We start from the raw sequence: 25,107 nt of genomic DNA, 5'->3' as shown, positions 1-25,107 counted from the left end.
TAAAAGTAGTCTGCAATTGGTTGATTATAGTAACAGGGACTTAAGGGATGTAAAGTGTCCCAGAAAGAGTTGTTGTTGGATTTGTCTGTACTGTATATTGAGATAAATACCTCTATTGTGTTGGGGGGGGAAGCAGAACCCTCAGAACCCAAACACACTTTGGCCCAATGGGCTGCAGTTGAAAAGGACTGCTGAAGATTATACACTGAAAATAAAAGGAAAATAAATCTCAGGTGGATCCAACAGTGTTTGACACCCAGATATACTGTATGGCTGCACCTCCCCCTTACCACTTTTTACACTTTGCACTTTTCCGTGTTGCATCTTCATTATAGCCCCTTGATAACATACCTCAAAATTTGAATAGAAGAAGAAAAAGAAGAATTACTTTTATTGTCATGAATACACTCTGTCACACTGTGAATTTCATTTTATTTTCATTTTATTTTATTTTATTTATTCATTTATTTTTTCTTATACAACTTATAGGTCCATTGTCTGTCTGTATATGTTGTTTCCATTGTTGTTGTTTGTTTGCACTATTTGTTGTTTGTTATAAGTTGTGTGTTATATATTACTTGCACATTTGGAGTATGGGGAAACGCAATTTGAATCCTCTGTGACCTGTTGCATTGTTTGGTTGACAATAAAGTTCACTGAGACTAAGACTAAAGAAGCAATGGACCACAGAGCCAAGTGAATGCTTGATTGCTGCACTGAAGTCAGTACTATAAAGGTAAGATTTTTTGGGGGGAGAAATTGAAATAGAATTACATAATTCACCAGGGTCTGGGAGCATTAAGCTTTTCTCTGGTATTTAAATTTAATCTCACCCATCAACACAGATCACTAAACTCTGCTGTTGTTGCTTTTCTTGACATGTGTGCGTGTGCAGGTATGTGTGCATGTGTTCCTGAAGCTTTATCCTGTGTAAACAGTTGGTGGACTCATTTAGTCATTTGGATTCAGTCCTTCCCTTCGGAGTGTTCCTTGGTATTCAAGCCACGGTGAAGTGTAATACAGCCAGGCCCCTCACTGCCAGGGGTGGGGGGGGCTTGTGGGACTAGAAGGATAATGGGGCAGGGGGAGGAGCTCTGGCAAAGTGCCACATGTGCCAACTCCATGGGAAGAAAAACTGCCGTCTACATTAAACAACCACTGTCTCTGCTTTGAAATTTGCTACAAATCATTGACAGTCCTTCCTAATCATCTCACAAAGCTATAGTGTTGTACATGCATTCCAACCTTCCTGCTGCTAGTTTCACTTGATTTAATCTGCATGTGAAACTGAATTTGCAGAGATTTTATTACAGTTACATTGTTGAACAGGTTACCGTGTGTGGTGAAGTAATGTAGTAGTAAGACTGATTTGAAAAGGCTGGCCACCCTGTACATATGAGAGCAAAGACAAACAACAGAGGGCTTCCCTTTCAGTAACGTGGAATATTAACTGTGGTTAACACAGTATAAACCTCTCTATTAACATACCACAGTCCAAACTCACTCTCAGTGTCTCTGTATGTCTGGAAGCATAACTCTAAACCACTCAGTCTATGAATAGACCTCCAGATCACCCACTTGAGCTCTTAGTGGAAGTCCTGACTAATGTCCTCTGCAGAGACATGATGATGCCATCGACCTGGTCAGAGCTTGTAAGCTTCTAGAATATTTAGGTTCTCTCACGCTGTAGTAAGGGTTGTATGGTCAACATACCATCGGGAAGCATGTCATCCATTCCATTCCCACTATGACGACACTGAACCTACTATACCTCTCGGTTTGAGTCACATTACCAACATCTTTGTGTCGGTTGAACATTGACCAACCAAATTAAAATTTTTATAAATCTGTCATGAAACATATTCACCACCTGTTACATCTTTTTAAAACTTCTTGTGGTAATTAAAATAATAAGCAAATATATAAATATTGAGCCAAATGAAAAACTCATTTTGAGATAAATAAGTCTAATGAATTATTTTGCATACAATAAATACTGGGGGGAAACTATTGTGTTGTTTATCACAAACCACCTTTTTTTAAAAAAAACCTGGATTTGTTTTTTTAAACAGTGGAATATAATAGCATCTGATATGTTCCTGGTCGAACTCAAGTGTAATAGTTTCGTCAACTTGGAAAATACATATGATTGAATTATTAACATTTGGAAACTTAATTCAATCACAAGATTGAATCATGTTATTGAACATTACACCGCAACAGTGTCACTAAAAATAACAAGTCAACCATTACAAGGTTGCAATATGTAAGTTTTTGCATGTGCCTGATTATTTGATCTCTTTTGTCTGTGAGGGTTGTAGAGCAGCGTGGAATGAATGTTGAACTGTTGAATACTGAAGAAGAGTTCAGGTGTTGGTAGCAGAAATATTCACAGAAACCACTGCGACTCAGGTGGACTATTGTTTAACGTTGGCCTATAAACTGTCTCTCACCTTCACAGAACAAGAAAACTTGTTATATCAGGCCTTTTGTGTTGAGGTAATAGAAGCCCTTGATTTGGAGCATGCATTGTAATTTGAGGACTTTGTTGCAACAATGGTTTTTCTGAAATCAGCCTCAGTTACTTACTTGGAATTTGTTACAGATGTTCCGTTTCTTTCTTTCACTTGATTTCAAAGAATCTGCCAGGTGAAGTGAGAGAATGAATGAATGAATAGAGCTGATTTCATAGCTGTGATTGGTTGGTGTCCAATAATTATATGCTGACTGACCAAAACGTCGAAATAATAATAACAACAACAATAACAACAACAACAATAATAATAATAATAACAACAATAATATGAATAACAATAATAACTAATAATACATCAGTAAGGTTGATTACGTGGCGGATGACCTCAGCAGGACAGCATGCTGTATAGTAATTTGCAATACTGTGGCTGTGTCAGTCTGGTGACGCCACGGCCGGACGCTCCATATTTAGCTATGCCCCGCTTGTTGCTAAAACCACTGGTTTCCAGCAAGAGAGTCAGACGATCGACAGACTGCACAGGGTACTCGCTCAGTAGCAGCACAGACACAGAACAGAACCTTTAGGAATACATCAGAGGAGATGATGTCAGTCACAGCAGCTCTCGTCTCTACACTCTTCTTTCTCTCCACACGCTCCGCCTCAGGTGAGTCCACGCTGCTCGCCCTTCATTCCACGCGTTCTCTCAAATGACCTTAAAGTCAAATTGTAGTAGCGCGACATATGATATGTACATACAATATCAAATACTATGATTCTCTGTGTGGAGCAGTTTGTTTTGTAGTATTGTGAGTGTGAAAATGTAAATGTATAGCAAATGTAAAGTTGGATTCACATGAACAGATCTACATGAACAGGTCACTGGAGGAGCAGCATACAGTCATTCATTTAGTGTTTATGTTTAGATTTCCGGCACACATAGAAATACTCTTTACAGTTTTCATGTCTTATAGAGTTTTCAGTACAAGTCACTACACACTTTGTAGGATTAATATTTGAAAAAAAATGTTTGAACACCAGTGGACACTCGTGCTTTATAGGCTGTAAATCACATTTAAGAATTTAAGATTACCTGTAACAATTTAATGTTGAGGTATTTGTTAGTACCTAAAACATTATGTAACATGAGGGGGGGGGGGGGGGGGGACTGCTGTTTCTTCTCAGTATTTGCTCATACTGCGAAGAAACAGCAATGACTTACCACACTGTATATAGCTGTTGTTAATAAGAAATGACTGAATGACTGATCTGACTCAGGTAAGGTAAGGTAACAGACTGCTGATATAAAAACAGCCCTTCTCTTATGTTCTTTGGGCGCCACACTTTCTACTGCTGCTTTGTAATCATAAAAACCACACATTTGTGGTTGTGACAGAACAGTCAGTCCAATAAAATATAGGACCAAGGATATTTTACACTGACAATCGCAACGTGCTCTATTCACAACATTAACATTATCTTATCTCACTGACAAAGTGCTGTATCTGAACTTGTGGCTTTTTTAATTTTTTCTGGTCCACAGTGCCTCATTTGTGCAAAGCTTTTTTCTCTCTAATGAATGTGTGTAGTCCTACATATTGTGACGGGCCTCAATTAAGGTGTTAAGTGTTTATTACTTAAAAGTGTAGTTTAGTGTTAAATAGTGTTCAGTGTGTAGAATTTTGTGATATCTAGTGTTGAAATTGCATTTTGCAACTGATTACCCCTCACCTCACGCTCTCCTTCCAAACATGAAAAAGAAACTGAAGCAGCCTTTAATTGTCATGAAAACTCAAAAGGTGTTTAGTTTGTTCAGTCTGGACTAATGTAAAAAACATAGTGGCCTCTGTAGAGAGGGTCCCCTCGAAGTATTTAAATTTAAAGGGCCTTTTCTGGGGTAAGGAAACTACAATTCATGCAATTTAGATGAAATAAACTAGTGAAAACATTATGAGAATTATTCAACATTAAATAATAGTTCCCTTTCACTTAAATCTTACACACTGGGCCTTTAATAGTTTAAAACTTATGGCACTAAGGCCCTATCACTGTGTGACAGTCCCCTGTACAGCTCACCTATGGAAATTACTTGTATAAGTTAATAAAGTATATAAAACACCTTTGGTGTATTGTTTTCTTTCATAATGACAGGAGTCAACATTTGTGTGTCACTATAACCTTCATTTAAATCATGTTAGTATAGTATCTTACACAAATTGTCTCATTTTCCAGGCTCCTATCCCCAAGCACAAAATTGGAAATCAACCAACTTTAAAACCATTTTGTCCTGGGAACCAAAACCATCAGCCACTTACAGCTACACTGTGGAGTACTCTACGTAAGTACCTGCATCCGAACCCTCACCCTTTAACCCTTTTAACAAATGGCGTTTAATTCCCAGAAACATTCATCTTGTCAGTGTGTCCACGGAAAGCAAATGCCCTCACACTTTCCCGCTATGTGACCTTGCAGGAATGAGTCTTTCCATTATTGATTCAGTAAAAGCTTTTACTGGAATGTATATTTTAGGCCAGAGCTCTTTAAATAGTAAGATAACTAAAAGACAATTGACCTTTGTGATTCAATAAGAGAAAAATGAAAGAGGCAAGAGCAATGTCAACAATCAAATAGAATTAACAAATGCCAACAGCTGCAAACAGCTCTTTCAGCTCATTGTTCCACAGTATATTCACATCAATGTTATTTTGCACAGATAATAAAATATTTATTTTGACTGTATGCGTTATAAATGATACCCAGACTAGACAGACTTAAGACCTAATTTATTGCTCATCTGGTGTCTATTATAGACTAAATAAGACTATTTTCATCCATCATTCATGTCCATATGAAACTTGTCAAATTTTACAGGGTTTCAGGGAACAATCAGAGGACTCCTCACTGTATCCAGACCACAGAAACAGTGTGTGATCTGTCCAGCTCTCTGACTGACCTGAACGCCTACTACACAGCTGACGTCCTGTCCGAAACCCCGAGGGGGCCACCACTGACCTCATTGAGTCCCCTCACACCAGCACACCACGGTTCTGCCCCTACAAAGACAGTACGTTCTTCTGCTACACTCGTGAAGACTTTTTTCTAATTGACAAAATGTGTTGGAAATAACAGCTGTTAAATTGTCCCAGAGCCCGTCAGGGCTCCGGTCCTTCCCAATGACCTCTTGTTGCAGCTCAGCTCTGTCTTTCTCAAGCTGCTTTCTGACATGCACCAAACTCAGCAGTTCCTCAGTATATTTGCCAGAGGAGGTGCATGTGTGAATGCAAATGTCCAAGTGAGACGCTCCCCAGTTTTTGCAGACTTTCTCCTCCTGGCCTCCTAGTATAATGTCCGTAGAATTTCAGGAGAATTCTACGGAAGTGTATTGCATTCACTTGAAAAAAAAAAAAACAGTTTTTTCTGAGTAATTTATTTTTTGGTTTGTTTTTTTGAATATTTTTTTCTGTTTTTCTGACAATTTTTTTTCTTCTGTTTTTCGCAGTAATTCTTATCTGTTTTTCGGAGTAGTTTTTTTTCTGAATTTCTGAATTATCGAGATACTTCGAACTCCCTCGGAACCTCCAACCTGCAAGTGACTCCCATGGACCTATGGTGACTCCTGCCCGCACATACATGCCCCATCTCAGCAGATCTGAATAGGCTTTCCTTCTGAGCAACCGCAAAGTCCTCAGGTGCCTGCGTAGATTCGACAAACTAATGATAATACCATCTATATGACTTAAAGACAGGACTATCTCCCAGTGTCTTAAACCCAGATCAAAGTAAAACTTGATTAAACTAAACAAGCAGGTCATGTTTGTTTCCATTACATCTAGCTCTCAATAAAGGAATGAAAGCGTCTATTGTTTCAAATGCTCTCTAAACGCAGAAAAAAAAAAATAGTCCGAAAAACAGAAGAAAAATTACTCCAAAAAATGGAAAAAAAAAGTCAGAAAAACTGAAAAAAATATTGATTTAGACATGCATTGTAAACAGAGTTTTTTTTTTTTTCAAGTGAATGCAATGCGCTTCCGTTCAATGTGAAAGCACTGTGAGAGAGAGTGTTTGTGTGTGTGTTGCTGTTGTGAACATGTCTGTGCAGAGAACCTCCTGTTGTTTTGTGCATGTTTGAAAGTCAGACTATGGGTAAACTCTGTAGCCAATACTGCTCACTTTACCTGTCATATCTAAAAATGGCTTCAGCGTTGTCAATGCTCACAATTTTTTGGCCTCTAACATAATTAAAATGGTAACTTCCATGAGAGATTGTTGAGTTTTATCAGCAGAGTGGTGCTGCTGACGATGCGTAGGAAGGAGTCTGACGACTTCTCTCATTTAAGGACATTTATTTAGGAACAATGAAATGTGGCCATCTGCCAGTTGGGTTGAGCGCGGACTGACTGGAATATGAAAAGTCACGCATAAAAATGTCCATGTACGGGAAGTCCATTAGGTCACATACAATACATGAACATTCATCACATTAATTATTGTGTGTGCTCTTGCGCCCTCTTGTGTCGCTAAGAGTAAACAACATTTACAGTCATGTAACCTGAGAACATAAGAAATAGGCTTACATTTTAACACCCCCACTTGTACTCAGGTTGGTTACACAAAAACACCAAAACAATATCGAACAAATGTGTACCTTTGGCTTACACATATTAGTCACCAAAAAGAAGACCTGCAAACTTTCCCAGTTTGAACTTGCTGACAGGCTTCGTCATCACATCAGCGACCATTTCATCAGTAGCACAGTACATTAAATTCACCTTACCCTCATTCACAGTAGACCTAATAAAGTGATACCTAATGTCTATGTGTTTACAACGCTTTCTATTCACAGGATTTCTGGCAAGAGCAATCGTCCCCTGATTGTCTTCATGTATTACCGTTTGTGTGTATTGGTAACCATCCATATTCTCCAGTAATTGTTCTAGGTAAAGGCATTCCTGAACAGTAGAAGCAAGTGCCATATACTCTGCTTCGCATGTGGAAAGTGCAACAGTAGGTTGCTTCTTTGTCTTCCATGAAACAAGTGCACTGTTTTCACTAAGACTAACACAGTATCCTGTGGTACTGCGGCGATCACTGGTATCAGCCGCCCAGTCTGCATCACTGTAGGCTTTCATACCAAGATTCTCAGTGCTTCTCCTAAAGGTTAAACCTTTGTCTGCTGTACCTTTAAGGTATCGCAGGACATGCTTCACAGTAACCCATTGCTCCTCTGTAGGCTCATCTAGGTACTGTGACAGCCTGCTCACCACAAAACTCAGATCAGGCCTAGTGCAGGTCGTCAGGTATATCAGACTGCCCACGGCCTCTCTGTACATCCTGATATCTGTCATTTTAACTGCATCATTACTGTATTCGAGCTTTTGCTCACAAGGAGTATCTCTCACCCTGCATTCTGACATGTTGAAACACTGTAGAATTTTGTGAGTGTACTTCTCTTGTGACATCTTAATGCATTCATCAGAAAAATCAAAATCAATACCAAGAAAATGTTTGAGTTGCCCCAAATCTTTCATCTTGAATTGCTTTGCAAGCATCCCTTTCACCTTTTTCAGTTTTCCTTCATCGCTTGCAGCGATGATCAAGTCATCTACACACACAATTAAGATCACTTTCCCTTCTTTAGACTCTTGAGAATAAACACAGTGGTCAGCTTGGTTTTGTGTGAAACCATTTTCAGTTAAGCAATCATGTAAAACCCTGTTCCAGTTTCTTCCAGACTGTTTGAGACCATAAAGCGATTTCTCTAGCCTATAGACTACACCCTCTTTTTCTTCATAGCCCTCTGGTGGATTGATGTAGATTTCGTGGTCTATGGGGGCGTGTAAGAACGCGGTTTTCACGTCCATTTGGTGGACCAGTAAATTTTCCTGCACTGCCTTCTGTAGCAAAATTCTAACACTGGTTAGATCTGCTGTAGGTGAAAACGTTTCCCCATAGTCTACACCCATTTTCTGGCTGTAGCCCTTGGCGACAAATCGAGCTTTGTACTGGTCATTCCCATCTACACCAGACTTGATTGCGTAAACCCACCTACCCCCCACTGGTTTCTTGCCCACGGGTAGTGTTGTCGGGGTAAAGGTTTTATTCTCATTTAGAGACTGGATTTCCTCATTCATTGCTTTTCTCCATTCTTTTGAATTGTCTGACTGCATTGCTTCACCATAAGTTTGCGGAATGCCACAAACTGCTCTGCAGCAGTAGTCTACTGTGACATGCATCCCGTCACTATCACTGTCTTCTGTCACAAATTCGCCTAGGTAATTTGGTGCCCTCCTTTCTCTTGTTGGATACCGCCTACTCTCAGTAGACTCATTTGCTGCCCTTGGACTATCGCAATCTGGACTTTCACCGGGTTCATTTTGCTCTAGAGCCTTTTCTGCACTCCTGTTGACCCCCTACGTCCCCCTAGTCCTGACTCTGTGCCCCACACTGTCATCAATTAGATCTGGCTCATCTGTCTGTGTTTGTTTTTCTGAAGCTGTTTTGCTCACAAATTTCACCAGCCTGTGTTTTTGCACTTTGTTTGTATTTGAGTGATACACTAAATACGCTGGGCTATTTTTGTCGTACCCCACAAAAGCCCCTGATCACACCTTGAGTCAAGCTTCCCCTTTTCCTGCTTATAAGTGTAGCAAACAGACCCAAATCGTTGCATTCTGGACACATTGGGCTTTTTGTTTGTCAACATCTCGTAAGGAGTCAGCCACAGATGCAACAGATGCTTGTTCAAGCATCTGTTGCGTACCATTGCGGCTGTTTGTACTGCGTAGTGCCAAAGGTGTTTTGGTAACTCACTTTCAATTAGCATGCACCTGCCCATCTCGAAAAGAGTACGCCACCCACGTTCTGCTGTTCCATTTTGGTGCGGTGAGTACGGAGCTGTCGTCTCATGCCTAATTTTGCTTTTCCTCAGCAGTGCCTGGAAATCACCACCTGTGAACTCAGTTCCATTATCAGATCGCATACACTTCACCTTCCCATAACAGGATACATCTGCAAGGAATTTTTCAGTTGCCTGCACTGCATCACTCTTTTTCTTTAGAAAGTAAACAAACACTGTATTTGAATAATCATCAGTAAAAGACTGTGCATATTTGTACCCATCTAATGACTCAGTGGCTATTGGACCTGCAAGGTCTGTGTGTATCATTTCTAAAGGAGCCTTTGCTCTGGCATCGGGATTCCTATTTCTAGTTTGTGTAAACTTCCCTTGAATACACACTTCACACTCTTGCTCAGGCTTACTCATTTTCCCCTTGATCTGCATACCATCAACAACCTCATGTAACCTAAGCACATCATCATAATTACAGTGGCCTAGTATCTCATGCCATGCTTGGATGTCGTGGGTTGCATTACACTTATCATCAGTGGACTCAATCTCAGTGTGCAGGTAGTACAACCTGCCAAACACATGAATGTCAAACCTGGTACCATATCTGGTTATCAAGACATCATTGCTTTCTTTGAAGACGACTGTAGACCCATTCGTGGTTGCTGCCTTCACCAAGAAAATGTTCTGCGGGTACGACGGCACATACAGAGCGTCCAACAGTTTCGCATTGCACCGCCGTCCACTGCTGTCGATGAGGGTAACCACTGCCGTGCCTCTCTGCTGAGCGACGCCGCTGCATCTGGTCCCATCAGCCAACTCGACGCTGTGAGTCTCCGGCCTGAAGGTGCTGTCGAAACTTGTGAACAAGGCGATGTCGTTGATGACGTGGGATGTGGCCCCGGTGTCCACCATCAGGCCCCTCTCCTGGATGGTGCGCGCCGGCTGCCGCTGGTCACTGGCCCGTCCGTCCACCATCTTGAACGCGAAGTCCTCCTTTACCTCAGCATTCTCCGACACTTTGCTCACGCCGTCCCTTCGGTCTCTGTCTTTGTCTTTTCGTCTGCATGTCGCGTCCCTGTGTGTGTCATTTTTGCAAACACTACACCACGTCTTCTGTCGACACGCTCTCGCTCGGTGCCCCTTGGTCCCGCACTTGAAGCACACCATCTCCCTGTCGTCTTTGCCTGGTCCATGTGCGCTGCTACTGGGAGGTCGCCGTCCGGTTCTCCCCTGGGTCTTCATCACGCTGTCGTCGTTCGACCCGGTTGCTCTGATGTTCTCGGTTTCCTCGAAACTCCGCAATTTGGTCTTGAAGTCAGCAAATGTGATGTTGTCGTAGGTGTGCGCCACATGAATTGCGAATGGCTTGAAGCTCTCTGGCAATCCCTACAGCACCATAGCCACCAGCAAACTGTCCCCCAGCGTTTCTCCCGCGCTTCTCAGAGCAGTTATGGCGGTCTCTGCTCTAATGATATAGTCCATTACACTTTCGCCGATGGACTTTTGAAGTGAGGTCAGTGTGGTGTACAAACTAATTATACGAGGCTTTCCCTTCCCTGCATAATATTCTCTCAGAATATGTAATGCTTTTCTGCCATCATCTTGCGCATCTCTCATTACCAGAGACAGACTTTTGTCATCTAGCAGTAGGATCAACTCTGCATACACGTCCGCGTTTTTATCAGGATCTGCTGCTATTTCAGCTTCTGTTACTGGCTCATTCAACACAGTGTCTTTCAGCCCTAATAAACGAAAGTGTCCCAACAATTTAGTTTCCCAAACTTCATACTTTGCCTCGTCGCCGTCGAATACCTGTCGATGTAGCCTGCTGCTACTTGCCCTTCGTTGCTCTGCCATGCTAGCTTGCCCCTCTCCTCAGGTTAGCAGCCTTCTTCAGCACGCGATCCGTTGCAACTTTCTTGGCTTTCGTCGACTATTTTCTCCTCCAAACGTCTCCTGGGCCCATAACCTGTTGAGTTTTATCAGCAGAGTGGTGCTGCTGACGATGCGTAGGAAGGAGTCTGACGACTTCTCTCATTTAAGGACATTTATTTAGGAACAATGAAATGTGGCCATCTGCCAGTTGGGTTGAGCGCGGACTGACTGGAATATGAAAAGTCACGCATAAAAATGTCCATGTACGGGAAGTCGATTAGGTCACATACAATACATGAACATTCATCACATTAATTATTGTGTGTGCTCTTGCGCCCTCTTGTGTCGCTAAGAGTAAACAACATTTACAGTCATATAACCTGAGAACATAAGAAATAGGCTTACATTTTAACAGTCATACAGTGGTGTACATGCACAGGTGACAGTCTCCCTCCCTTCTCCACAGCTGAGATAGGCAAACCTGACTTCAAGCTGGAGGTGATTGAAAGCCAAAAGAAAACCACCCTGTATGTGACTGACCCACTCACCGCCCTGTTTAAAGATGGCCACCAGCTGAACATCAGGGACATCTTTGCTGACCAGCTGCACTATAAAGTCACCTATCGGAAAAACAAAAGCACTGGAAAGGTGAGTAAAAGGAGACATCACGATATCGGTCTCAAACAGGCATACATTTTTACTCATTACAAACTGCATGTTTTCCATTCTGTGTTTTCTGCAGAAAGTCCACATCTCTAAGACCAATTTAATAGAACTGACTGATCTGGACTTGCCTGTATGCCAGATGCGTCAGTGGAGAGCAACACACACAGCAGTAGTCCTGACACTGAAGTTTTGGTGGCATTTACTTTTCATTGGTATTCTGTGTGAACTTACACACCAAATAAGACATTGTGAAGTATTTTTGCTCAAAACCAAGCATGCAGTTAAAATCTCTATAGCTTCTTGATGTCAACAGTGTTATTTTCTACATGAATAGACTGGAGCATCTAAATGGAATTGAAATGAAAGTTGTGCGAAAGGATGGAAACAGGATGTATCCCTATATACCCTGTTTTATTCGTGGCAAAGCAAAGAATCAGTTAAAGCCGGATCTGACAGGACACTGGGTGTATTGCTGTGTGTGTGTGTGTGGGTGTAGCTGAAAAAAAAGCAGTCAATCGCAATGTCCCTTCTCGGGTTAAATAAAATGGTTGGCTGGTCTGGGAGTATGTCTAGATATACCACATGGCTCTCTTCAAAAGATGCAAGCATCATATGCAAATCAAAACTCGTAATTTAGTCATCTAAACATGGCACTGGTTTTTGTTAGGTTGCTACGCACGGGTCCTTTATCTAAAACTCTCTAAGTTTTACATTAACTGGAGCTGGGGACCATCAGTGAAGTAGAGGTAGCTGGCCACTGCCTCATATAATAATAGCCATGCTCATCCTGCCATTCAGATGAGTTTTGATTTCTGTAGCATTAATTTGATCTTGTTTTGGTCTGGAATTCAGTTCCTGTCAGCCTTATCAGTTGAATTTCTTTTTTGTTTTAGTTCTTTATAAATTACTTTTTGTTAGAAAAATCTGATCCATCATGTGTCTTCCCTTATTTAGTGCCAGATGACTCTGATGCGCCAAACCAAGTTATAAATTGCCTGTGAAAATAAAACTGAAAATCTTGTAATTGGTACTGATGTTCAAGGACAAAAGATTATCAGCAAAGTTGGAGCAGCAAAACAAATCAAAAATAAAGAACCTGGGTGTTACTCAGGACTAGATTTTAATCCACACATAAACAATGTCACAAAGATTGCCTTTTATCATTTAAGAAACATTGCAAGAGTAAGACTGTACCTCACTTTGGAAACTGCCAAAAAGTTGATTCATGCTTTTATACTTTCTCGCCTGGACTACTGTAATGCACTATATTCAGGATTACCGAAAAAATCCATCGATCGCCTACAGCTTTTGCAAAATTCAGCAGCCATGGTTTTAATGAGAAATAGGAAAAGATTCCATATTACTCTTATTTTAGTGTCTTTACACTGGCTTCTAGCATCACTGAGGATTGATTTTAAAATTATTTTACTTGTTTTTAATTCTCTTAATGGTACAGCACCGTCATACATCTCTGACTGTTTATCGGAATATGTTACGAATCATTCCCTCATGTCATCTACAGCGGGCTTGCTCAATGTCCCCAAAACAAACTATAAAAGGTTTGGGGAAGCAGCAGGAAAGCTGTCTCAAAAGCCATCCTCCTGGGAAAGTAGATACAGTAAACACAAAGATCGATGTCATGAAGAAAAGCAGGAACTTGAAAGGTGCATAAAAATATCAAAAGAAATAGAGAAAACAACAACAATTTTCTTCTACAACTCCCAACATGCACTGAACTGTGCCTGTGGCCCCATATTTTTCTCATATTACTTCATGTAACTAAAGTCCATTGTTTGTGCTTCCATCTCTCTATCTCTCTCCCTCTCTCTCCAAATTTCACTACTAATACTACCACCATATTATGATTATGATGATGATGATAAACTGTTATTATTAATAATATAATTGCATCTCAATGTATCACTATTCATTATATTTATATTTTTATGACAACAGTCTCTCTCTGTCTCTCTCTCTCTCTTCTCTCCCCTCTTATCCACTCATCTCTCCTCTCCTCCATTATTCTCCTCTAGTCAAGGCAGATGGGCGCCCACACTGATTCCAGAAACTTGTTGTCGTCACTCACTCATAGTAAACTCACTTGAATACTATAATAATAATAATAATATTGATACTACTACTACTACTACTAGTAATACACTTTATTCATATAGCACTTTAAAAAAACGGAAGTGCTTTGACTGAAAAGCAAGCAAAGTAAATAAAAACTTGAACAAATAAAAGCAGTAATATGACAATCAAATATTAATTTGGTCCAATTTTGAGTGAAAATGGCAGAGCAGATGTTTTGGTTGCAAACCTAACAATGCTCTACTTGGCTCTACTATTGCTCTACTACTTACTTGTATGCAAGTAGAGCTATAATTCATCCTGCACATTGAGGCCTCCATCATGAAATACAATGCACAACAAAAGACATAAAACAGTTTATATTTTGTTACATGTGTAAAACATTACATACAGTACAAAATACTATGAATATACACATTTCACTTAATAGTAACATGCCATCGCCCAAAGATATCAGTAATCATATCTTCAGTTTTAGAGCATTCCATTACTTCTGACTATACGTGTTGGCAGCTCTGTGCGGTAAACATTTCCCATTAGTCTGCATGAAGGTGACTGTCATCTTATGCTCAGTGACCTGGAAGTAAGCCACGCCTCCTATTGTGTGATTGACAGGACTGGAGTAGAGCTGCCAGGACTGAGGAACACTGTCCTTGTGAGTGGTGTCAGGATCGCTGACCACCCCACTCCCACTGACTATATATGAGCTCCCATCATCCTCTCTGATGAACTGTTAAAAATACAGACAGATATTTCAGTGGATAAGATGCATGGTGCTAAAAAGGGAACATTTTTATTAAGAGCACCTGCTAAAATGCAAAAATTAGACTTTTTTTCTTTTAATTTTTTCTTTGCCCAAACAACACCTAGCATAATATAAGGAGATTCACTTGGGGGTTGGGGGTTTACAGATAGCAAGTGGCTGATCCCTTATTCAGTAGAACATGTACTTGTACAATGTAACTTGTACAATGCTCAATTATATAGATATCCATTTCAGATTTCTGCAACATACTTTGTAATTTTATCCATAATTAATTATGAAAATAAATCCAGTTTATGATTTGTGATATATGACAATTTGATTGTGACTGATCATAATTCAAGGTCAGCTTTATTTGCCTCAATTCAAGATACTTTAAATGAGGTTTAAAGTGAGAATGTCATCGTAGAAATCCTGAACTTGAATTGTGACTAATGAAGCATTGTGTTAGTTCATGCAGGACACAGAGTCATGTGCTCAGCTACCGATAGGTTTATGGGTGCTCGTCAGTCACCCACCAATCACAGCCCATTCTCTCACCAAAGTGGTCTCTTTAAATACGACCTCATCCTCACTGATCCCTGCTCAGCTCTAACACTTTTAGCACTGTAATGGAAATGTTACATTTTTGTATGTATAATTGCATGAGCAAAGATGTATGTGGAGGATTGACCAAATTGTTAATCGAAAAGGGCAACTTTAAGGTTTACGATGGTGGCTTAAGAGACTTGAGTTTTATGGCCTTGAGAAACCACAACTTTATGGTATCTTTTAGTATCTCTGATTGGGATCAAACAACTGGGTTCTCACAGGGGGGGTCATCCACAGAACATGTAAACAAAAGGACAGGATGTCTCCTCCACTGAGTGAAACTACAGAAGGGTAATATATACCTTTGCACGCTTAGTGGGAGGGGGCTGTGAGTTATAAGAACATAGATTCTCCTATGTTCTTTGCTCATTTGTGCATGTCAATCAGGTGATGTGTTAATACACATCACCTGATTGACATGCACAAATGAGCAAAGAACATATCTTTGCTCAGATAAGTTTAATTCAGCATCTGCAGATGGACTCATTAATATGAGTCCATCTGCAGATGCTGAATTAAACTTACAGAAAGAAGTGTTTGACTTACATTACATTTATTATGTTGCGGGTAATTTTGACCCGTATTGTGTAAATCCACTCAAAACAGTCAAAGATGAAGTTAAACCAATAAGAACTTAATTTTAGATTAAACAAACATTTATAACAGATGAGAAGAAGAGATATTCAATTCCAACAATATATTAAAGAGCTCCTGATTTCAATTTTTCCCAATTCACAAACCTTTTTTTTTTCATTTAACTTGCCCCATTATTTCCCGATTTTCAATGTTCAACATTTTCAGTGTTCCCCACATGATGGACAGAATGTGACTGTGTGCTTTCTGCAGATGTACCACTTGCACCTCACACAACAGGTACTTGTTTTACTGTCATCTCGGGAGGGACAGACTTGGCATCTTTTGCGTTTCTTTGCACCTGTATCCTTTGGATACAGGTGCAAAGGTCCAGGGCAAAGGTCCAGATGCCCTGCCCTGGACCTTTGCGGTGACAGCTGCAGCTGCTGGGTATCGAGCTGGCCTGGCCCGGTTCTGGATCTTGGGAGTGACGAGTGCTTTGCCTAGTTCTTCCAGGAAAAGTCGACGTCGGTACAGTTTGCTGGCATTCCACTGCTGTTGCTGTGACTTTGTCAAGATTGTCAACTCAATTGTTGTAACCAATTGGAGTTGTAATCCAGGATAATTTGCTGCTTCATGTCCTCTCTTGTGCTCAGAGATTCATCTTTGTGCATTGTGCTCATCACAAGAACATTCTTGTTTCTCTTTGGGTAGTAAGAAACAAGTGTTGTTTTGTCAAGAATTATCTTCTCTATGGGTTTGGATATGTAGAGCTGAAATGCTGATTCAATATCATCAACTCTTGCGACAGCAAATCTTGTCGGACCAGGAGTCATTTTGATGACATTAGAAGATGACAATCTGTCTCTGCATTGGTGTGGTGATGTTGATCATTTTATTTTACCATCTTTAGATGTACATGTCCCCTCTGTGGATGACAATTGTTGCGTTTCTTGGTTTTCATCTGATGAAGGGACACCGGCAGAATCCGCCTCTGAATCCTCCTCATCGTGGGAAAATTGACAATCTGGATCATCAATAGCATTGTCCTCTGTTTCTGAAATCTCTTCCTCTACATTACTTTCCCAGTTCATAAGCTGCGATAAAACTTCTTCAGCTGTAAATCATCTGGAGCTCATTTTTGTTGTATTTCTCAAAGAAAGGGCATGGAAACAGTGACAAGGAAAGGGGAGAGAAAGTCCCTCTTCCACACACACCTGGTTCTGAATGGCTATTCAGAGGCAATCAAATTAAAGTTTATCAAAGAGACATGTTTATTTTTGATTTTAACAGCTACTTTGTGTCCGGGTCAAAATGACCCGCAACATTATCTTTGTATACAAACTCAGTGCAGACACTCCACAACACATCTAAGTGTCCAGATTTTACACAGCAGTTCATGACACTAGATGAGGAAAAGTCATACAATTTCATGAAAAAAAAATAAGGATAACCTACACTTTGGTCAATGCAAAAATTGAAATGGGTCAAATTGACCCTTAACATAACATAAGGGTTAAATGGTTAATATCTGAAACTATAATAGTTCAACTGAATTGTAGAAATCTAATGTTATTTTAATGGTACCATTACCTGTCTTGACATGTACTGTAGATGCTTGAGAGAGTGTCTGAGCCAGGGACAGTAGACATCACTGAGGTTCCATCAATAAGGTGAGTATTGAAACACATGATATTTTACAATATACTGTGATGTAGATTCTCAGAAAGTTACAGAAATTTGTGGGGAAAAATTGTTTGCAGATGCTATGAATGTCATGTTAATTTCTGACACTCAGTTCACATTTATAGAGTTGGCTTGTTTTGTCAAGAAATCATCCATGTAAAATAAAAGAACATGGAACAAATTATTTATCATGTATTCCTATAATTATTTCTTTACCATTTTCACATTCAGTATGGCCAGAGGCATTATGTTTTCAAGTTGTTTATCCATCTGTCTGTCCCATTCATGTGAATGCGATATCTCATGAACAACTACGTTTGACGTCAAAGGTCAAAAGGTCAAGCTCACATGACTTTGCATTGTTTTGAAAACAATTTATCAAGATTGTCCAAAGGAAATATCATTACATTTGGCACAAACATTCATTTGGACTCAATGATGACTTGAATAGAATTCAGTTGTCAAAGATCAAATGGCAAGGTCACTAGGACCTCACAAAGCACACTACTTGCGCTGGAAACGGCGAGAGAAGCTTAAAAATGCAACCTTAGTTCAGAAGATTTACTTTTGTTCACAAAGTGGCTCTGAGTGCACAAAACAGCTGGAAACGGCGAGAGAAGCTTAAAAATGCAACCTTAGTTCAGAAGATTTACTTTTGTTCACAAAGTGGTTCTGAGTGCACAAAAGCGCTGGAAACGGCGAGAGAAGCTTAAAAATGCAACCTTAGTTCAGAAGATTTACTTTTGTTCACAAAGTGGTTCTGAGTGCACAAAACAGCTGGAAACAGTAGCTCTGCGTGCACAAAAGCGCTGGAAACGGCGAGAGAAGCTTAAAAATGCAACCTTACTTCAGAAGATTTACTTTTGTTCACAAAGTATTTCTGAGTGCACAAAACAGCTGGAAACAGTAGCTCTGCGTGCACAAAAGCGCTGGAAACAGCGAGAGAAGCTTAAAAATGCAACCTTAGTTCAGGAGATTTACTTTTGTTCACAAAGTGGTTCTGCGTGCACAAAAGCGCTGGAAACGGCGAGAGAAGCATAAAAATGCAACCTTAGTTCAGAAGATTTACTTTTGTTCACAAAGTGGTTCTGAGAGCACAAAACAGCTGGAAACAGTAGGTCTGCGTGCACAAAAGCGCTGGAAACGGCGAGAGAAGCTTAAAAATGCAACCTTAGTTCAGTAGATTTACTTTTGTTCACAAAGTGGCTCTGCGTGCAAAAAAGCGCTGGAAACGGCGAGAGAAGCTTAAAAATGCAACCTTAGTTCAGAAGATTTACTTTTGTTCACAAAGTGGTTCTGAGTGCACAAAACAGCTGGAAACAGTAGCTCTGCGTGCACAAAAGCGCTGGAAACGGCGAGAGAAGCTTAAAAATGCAACCTTAGTTCAGGAGATTTACTTTTGTTCACAAAGTGGTTCTGCGTGCAAAAAAGCGCTGGAAACGGCGAGAGAAGCTTAAAAATGCAACCTTAGTTCAGAAGATTTACTTTTGTTCACAAAGTGGCTCTGCGTGCACAAAAGCGCTGGAAACGGCGAGAGAAGCTTAAAAATGCAACCTTAGTTCAGAAGATTTACTTTTGTTCACAAAGTGGCTCTGAGTGCACAAAACAGCTGGAAACAATAGCTCTGCGTGCACAAAAGCGCTGGAAACGGCGAGAGAAGCTTAAAAATGCAACCTTAGTTCAGAAGATTTACTTTTGTTCACAAAGTGGTTCTGAGTATAAAAAACAGCTGGAAGCAGTAGCTCTGCGTGCACAAAAGCGCTGGAAACGGCGAGAGAAGCTTAAAAATGCAACCTTAGTTCAGAAGATTTACTTTTGTTCACAAAGTGGCTCTGCGTGCACAAAAGCGCTGGAAACGGCGAGAGAAGCTTAAAAATGCAACCTTGGTTCAGAAGATTTACTTTTGTTCACAAAGTTGTTCTGAGTATAAAAAACAGCTGGAAGCAGTAGCTCTGCGTGCACAAAAGCGCTGGAAACGGCGAGAGAAGCTTAAAAATGCAACCTTAGTTCAGAAGATTTACTTTTGTTCACAAAGTGGCTCTGCGTGCACAAAAGCGCTGGAAACGGCGAGAGAAGCTTAAAAATGCAACCTTAGTTCAGAAGATTTACTTTTGTTCACAAAGTGGCTCTGAGTGCACAAAACAGCTGGAAACAATAGCTCTGCGTGCACAAAAGCGCTGGAAACGGCGAGAGAAGCTTAAAAATGCAACCTTAGTTCAGAAGATTTACTTTTGTTCACAAAGTGGTTCTGAGTATAAAAAACAGCTGGAAGCAGTAGCTCTGCGTGCACAAAAGCGCTGGAAACGGCGAGAGAAGCTTAAAAATGCAACCTTAGTTCAGAAGATTTACTTTTGTTCACAAAGTGGCTCTGCGTGCACAAAAGCGCTGGAAACGGCGAGAGAAGCTTAAAAATGCAACCTTAGTTCAGAAGATTTACTTTTGTTCACAAAGTGGTTCTGAGAGCACAAAACAGCTGGAAACAGTAGGTCTGCGTGCACAAAAGCGCTGGAAACGGCGAGAGAAGCTTAAAAATGCAACCTTAGTTCAGGAGATTTACTTTTGTTCACAAAGTGGTTCTGCGTGCAAAAAAGCGCTGGAAACGGCGAGAGAAGCTTAAAAATGCAACCTTAGTTCAGAAGATTTACTTTTGTTCACAAAGTGGCTATGCGTGCACAAAAGCGCTGGAAACGGCGAGAGAAGCTTAAAAATGCAACCTTAGTTCAGAAGATTTACTTTTGTTCGCAAAGTGGTTCTAAGTGCACAAAACAGCTGGAAACAGTAGCTCTGCGTGCACAAAAGCGCTGGAAACGGCGAGAGAAGCTTAAAAATGCAACCTTAGTTCAGAAGATTTACTTTTGTTCACAAAGTGGTTCTGAGTATAAAAAACAGCTGGAAGCAGTAGCTCTGCGTGCACAAAAGCGCTGGAAACGGCGAGAGAAGCTTAAAAATGCAACCTTAGTTCAGAAGATTTACTTTTGTTCACAAAGTGGCTCTGCGTGCACAAAAGCGCTGGAAACGGCGAGAGAAGCTTAAAAATGCAACCTTAGTTCAGAAGATTTACTTTTGTTCGCAAAGTGGTTCTGAGTATAAAAAACAGCTGGAAGCAGTAGCTCTGCGTGCACAAAAGCGCTGGAAATGGCGAGAGAAGCTTAAAAATGCAACCTTGGTTCAGAAGTTTTACTTTTGTTCACAAAGTGGTTCTGAGTGCACAAAACAGCTGGAAACAGTAGCTCTGCGTGCACAAAAGCGCTGGAAACGGCGAGAGAAGCTTAAAAATGCAACCTTAGTTCAGAAGATTTACTTTTGTTCGCAAAGTGGTTCTGAGTATAAAAAACAGCTGGAAGCAGTAGCTCTGCGTGCACAAAAGCGCTGGAAATGGCGAGAGAAGCTTAAAAATGCAACCTTGGTTCAGAAGTTTTACTTTTGTTCACAAAGTGGTTCTGAGTGCACAAAACAGCTGGAAACAGTAGCTCTGCGTGCACAAAAGCGCTGGAAACGGCGAGAGAAGCTTAAAAATGCAACCTTAGTTCAGAAGATTTACTTTTGTTCACAAAGTGGTTCTGAGTATAAAAAACAGCTGGAAGCAGTAGCTCTGCGTGCACAAAAGCGCTGGAAACGGCGAGAGAAGCTTAAAAATGCAACCTTAGTTCAGAAGATTTACTTTTGTTCACAAAGTGGCTCTGCGTGCACAAAAGCGCTGGAAACGGCGAGAGAAGCTTAAAAATGCAACCTTAGTTCAGAAGATTTACTTTTGTTCACAAAGTGGCTCTGAGTGCACAAAACAGCTGGAAGCAGTAGCTCTGCGTGCACAAAAGCGCTGGAAACGGCGAGAGAAGCTTAAAAATGCAACCTTAGTTCAGAAGATTTACTTTTGTTCACAAAGTGGCTCTGCGTGCACAAAAGCGCTGGAAACGGCGAGAGAAGCTTAAAAATGCAACCTTGGTTCAGAAGATTTACTTTTGTTCACAAAGTTGTTCTGAGTATAAAAAACAGCTGGAAGCAGTAGCTCTGCGTGCACAAAAGCGCTGGAAACGGCGAGAGAAGCTTAAAAATGCAACCTTAGTTCAGAAGATTTACTTTTGTTCACAAAGTGGCTCTGCGTGCACAAAAGCGCTGGAAACGGCGAGAGAAGCTTAAAAATGCAACCTTAGTTCAGAAGATTTACTTTTGTTCACAAAGTGGCTCTGAGTGCACAAAACAGCTGGAAACAATAGCTCTGCGTGCACAAAAGCGCTGGAAACGGCGAGAGAAGCTTAAAAATGCAACCTTAGTTCAGAAGATTTACTTTTGTTCACAAAGTGGTTCTGAGTATAAAAAACAGCTGGAAGCAGTAGCTCTGCGTGCACAAAAGCGCTGGAAACGGCGAGAGAAGCTTAAAAATGCAACCTTAGTTCAGAAGATTTACTTTTGTTCACAAAGTGGCTCTGCGTGCACAAAAGCGCTGGAAACGGCGAGAGAAGCTTAAAAATGCAACCTTAGTTCAGAAGATTTACTTTTGTTCGCAAAGTGGTTCTAAGTGCACAAAACAGCTGGAAACAGTAGCTCTGCGTGCACAAAAGCGCTGGAAACGGCGAGAGAAGCTTAAAAATGCAACCTTAGTTCAGAAGATTTACTTTTGTTCACAAAGTGGTTCTGAGTATAAAAAACAGCTGGAAGCAGTAGCTCTGCGTGCACAAAAGCGCTGGAAACGGCGAGAGAAGCTTAAAAATGCAACCTTAGTTCAGAAGATTTACTTTTGTTCACAAAGTGGCTCTGCGTGCACAAAAGCGCTGGAAACGGCGAGAGAAGCTTAAAAATGCAACCTTAGTTCAGAAGATTTACTTTTGTTCGCAAAGTGGTTCTGAGTATAAAAAACAGCTGGAAGCAGTAGCTCTGCGTGCACAAAAGCGCTGGAAATGGCGAGAGAAGCTTAAAAATGCAACCTTGGTTCAGAAGTTTTACTTTTGTTCACAAAGTGGTTCTGAGTGCACAAAACAGCTGGAAACAGTAGCTCTGCGTGCACAAAAGCGCTGGAAACGGCGAGAGAAGCTTAAAAATGCAACCTTAGTTCAGAAGATTTACTTTTGTTCACAAAGTGGTTCTGAGTATAAAAAACAGCTGGAAGCAGTAGCTCTGCGTGCACAAAAGCGCTGGAAACGGCGAGAGAAGCTTAAAAATGCAACCTTAGTTCAGAAGATTTACTTTTGTTCACAAAGTGGCTCTGCGTGCACAAAAGCGCTGGAAACGGCGAGAGAAGCTTAAAAATGCAACCTTAGTTCAGAAGATTTACTTTTGTTCACAAAGTGGCTCTGAGTGCACAAAACAGCTGGAAGCAGTAGCTCTGCGTGCACAAAAGCGCTGGAAACGGCGAGAGAAGCTTAAAAATGCAACCTTAGTTCAGAAGATTTACTTTTGTTCACAAAGTGGCTCTGCGTGCACAAAAGCGCTGGAAACGGCGAGAGAAGCTTAAAAATGCAACCTTGGTTCAGAAGATTTACTTTTGTTCACAAAGTTGTTCTGAGTATAAAAAACAGCTGGAAGCAGTAGCTCTGCGTGCACAAAAGCGCTGGAAACGGCGAGAGAAGCTTAAAAATGCAACCTTAGTTCAGAAGATTTACTTTTGTTCACAAAGTGGCTCTGCGTGCACAAAAGCGCTGGAAACGGCGAGAGAAGCTTAAAAATGCAACCTTAGTTCAGAAGATTTACTTTTGTTCACAAAGTGGCTCTGAGTGCACAAAACAGCTGGAAACAATAGCTCTGCGTGCACAAAAGCGCTGGAAACGGCGAGAGAAGCTTAAAAATGCAACCTTAGTTCAGAAGATTTACTTTTGTTCACAAAGTGGTTCTGAGTATAAAAAACAGCTGGAAGCAGTAGCTCTGCGTGCACAAAAGCGCTGGAAACGGCGAGAGAAGCTTAAAAATGCAACCTTAGTTCAGAAGATTTACTTTTGTTCACAAAGTGGCTCTGCGTGCACAAAAGCGCTGGAAACGGCGAGAGAAGCTTAAAAATGCAACCTTAGTTCAGAAGATTTACTTTTGTTCACAAAGTGGTTCTGAGAGCACAAAACAGCTGGAAACAGTAGGTCTGCGTGCACAAAAGCGCTGGAAACGGCGAGAGAAGCTTAAAAATGCAACCTTAGTTCAGTAGATTTACTTTTGTTCACAAAGTGGCTCTGCGTGCAAAAAAGCGCTGGAAACGGCGAGAGAAGCTTAAAAATGCAACCTTAGTTCAGAAGATTTACTTTTGTTCACAAAGTGGTTCTGAGTGCACAAAACAGCTGGAAACAGTAGCTCTGCGTGCACAAAAGCGCTGGAAACGGCGAGAGAAGCTTAAAAATGCAACCTTAGTTCAGGAGATTTACTTTTGTTCACAAAGTGGTTCTGCGTGCAAAAAAGCGCTGGAAACGGCGAGAGAATCTTAAAAATGCAACCTTAGTTCAGAAGATTTAATTTTGTTCACAAAGTGGCTATGCGTGCACAAAAGCGCTGGAAACGGCGAGAGAAGCTTAAAAATGCAACCTTAGTTCAGAAGATTTACTTTTGTTCACAAAGTGGCTCTGAGTGCACAAAACAGCTGGAAACATTAGCTCTGCGTGCACAAAAGCGCTGGAAACGGCGAGAGAAGCTTAAAAATGCAACCTTAGTTCAGAAGATTTACTTTTGTTCACAAAGTGGTTCTGAGTATAAAAAACAGCTGGAAGCAGTAGCTCTGCGTGCACAAAAGCGCTGGAAACGGCGAGAGAAGCTTAAAAATGCAACCTTAGTTCAGAAGATTTACTTTTGTTCACAAAGTGGCTCTGCGTGCACAAAAGCGCTGGAAACGGCGAGAGAAGCTTAAAAATGCAACCTTAGTTCAGAAGATTTACTTTTGTTCACAAAGTGGCTCTGAGTGCACAAAACAGCTGGAAACAATAGCTCTGCGTGCACAAAAGCGCTGGAAACGGCGAGAGAAGCTTAAAAATGCAACCTTAGTTCAGAAGATTTACTTTTGTTCACAAAGTGGCTCTGCGTGCACAAAAGCGCTGGAAACGGCGAGACAAGCTTAAAAATGCAACCTTAGTTCAGAAGATTTACTTTTGTTCACAAAGTGGCTCTGCGTGCAAAAAACAGCTGGAAACAGTAGCTCTGCGTGCACAAAAGCGCTGGAAATGGCGAGAGAAGCTTAAAAATGCAACCTTGGTTCAGAAGTTTTACTTTTGTTCACAAAGTGGTTCTGAGAGCACAAAACAGCTGGAAACAGTAGCTCTGCGTGCACAAAAGCGCTGGAAACGGCGAGAGAAGCTTAAAAATGCAACCTTAGTTCACAAGATTTACTTTTGTTCACAAAGTGGTTCTGAGTATAAAAAACAGCTGGAAGCAGTAGCTCTGCGTGCACAAAAGCGCTGGAAATGGCGAGAGAAGTTTAAAAATGCAACCTTAGTTCAGAAGATTTACTTTTGTTCACAAAGTGGTTCTGAGAGCACAAAACAGCTGGAAACAGTAGCTCTGCGTGCACAAAAGCGCTGGAAACGGCGAGAGAAGCTTAAAAATGCAACCTTAGTTCAGAAGATTTACTTTTGT

The 25,107-nt window shown here is 40.9% G+C and overlaps 2 pseudogenes; one reads left to right on the top strand and one right to left on the bottom strand.

Annotated features, from left to right (window-relative positions):
- The first annotated feature begins 2,958 nt into the window (after positions 1 to 2,958).
- Positions 2,959 to 12,786, top strand: LOC138405425 (tissue factor-like; annotated as a pseudogene).
- A 3,075-nt stretch (positions 12,787 to 15,861) lies between these two features.
- On the bottom strand, positions 15,862 to 17,636 carry LOC138405441 (uncharacterized; annotated as a pseudogene).
- Positions 17,637 to 25,107: the final 7,471 nt, after the last annotated feature.

This window comes from Paralichthys olivaceus, chromosome 18, assembly GCF_024713975.1.
Source record: "Paralichthys olivaceus isolate ysfri-2021 chromosome 18, ASM2471397v2, whole genome shotgun sequence".
NCBI classification, from domain to species: Eukaryota; Metazoa; Chordata; class Actinopteri; order Pleuronectiformes; family Paralichthyidae; genus Paralichthys; species Paralichthys olivaceus.
This window is presented reverse-complemented; position numbering and strand designations above follow the sequence as displayed.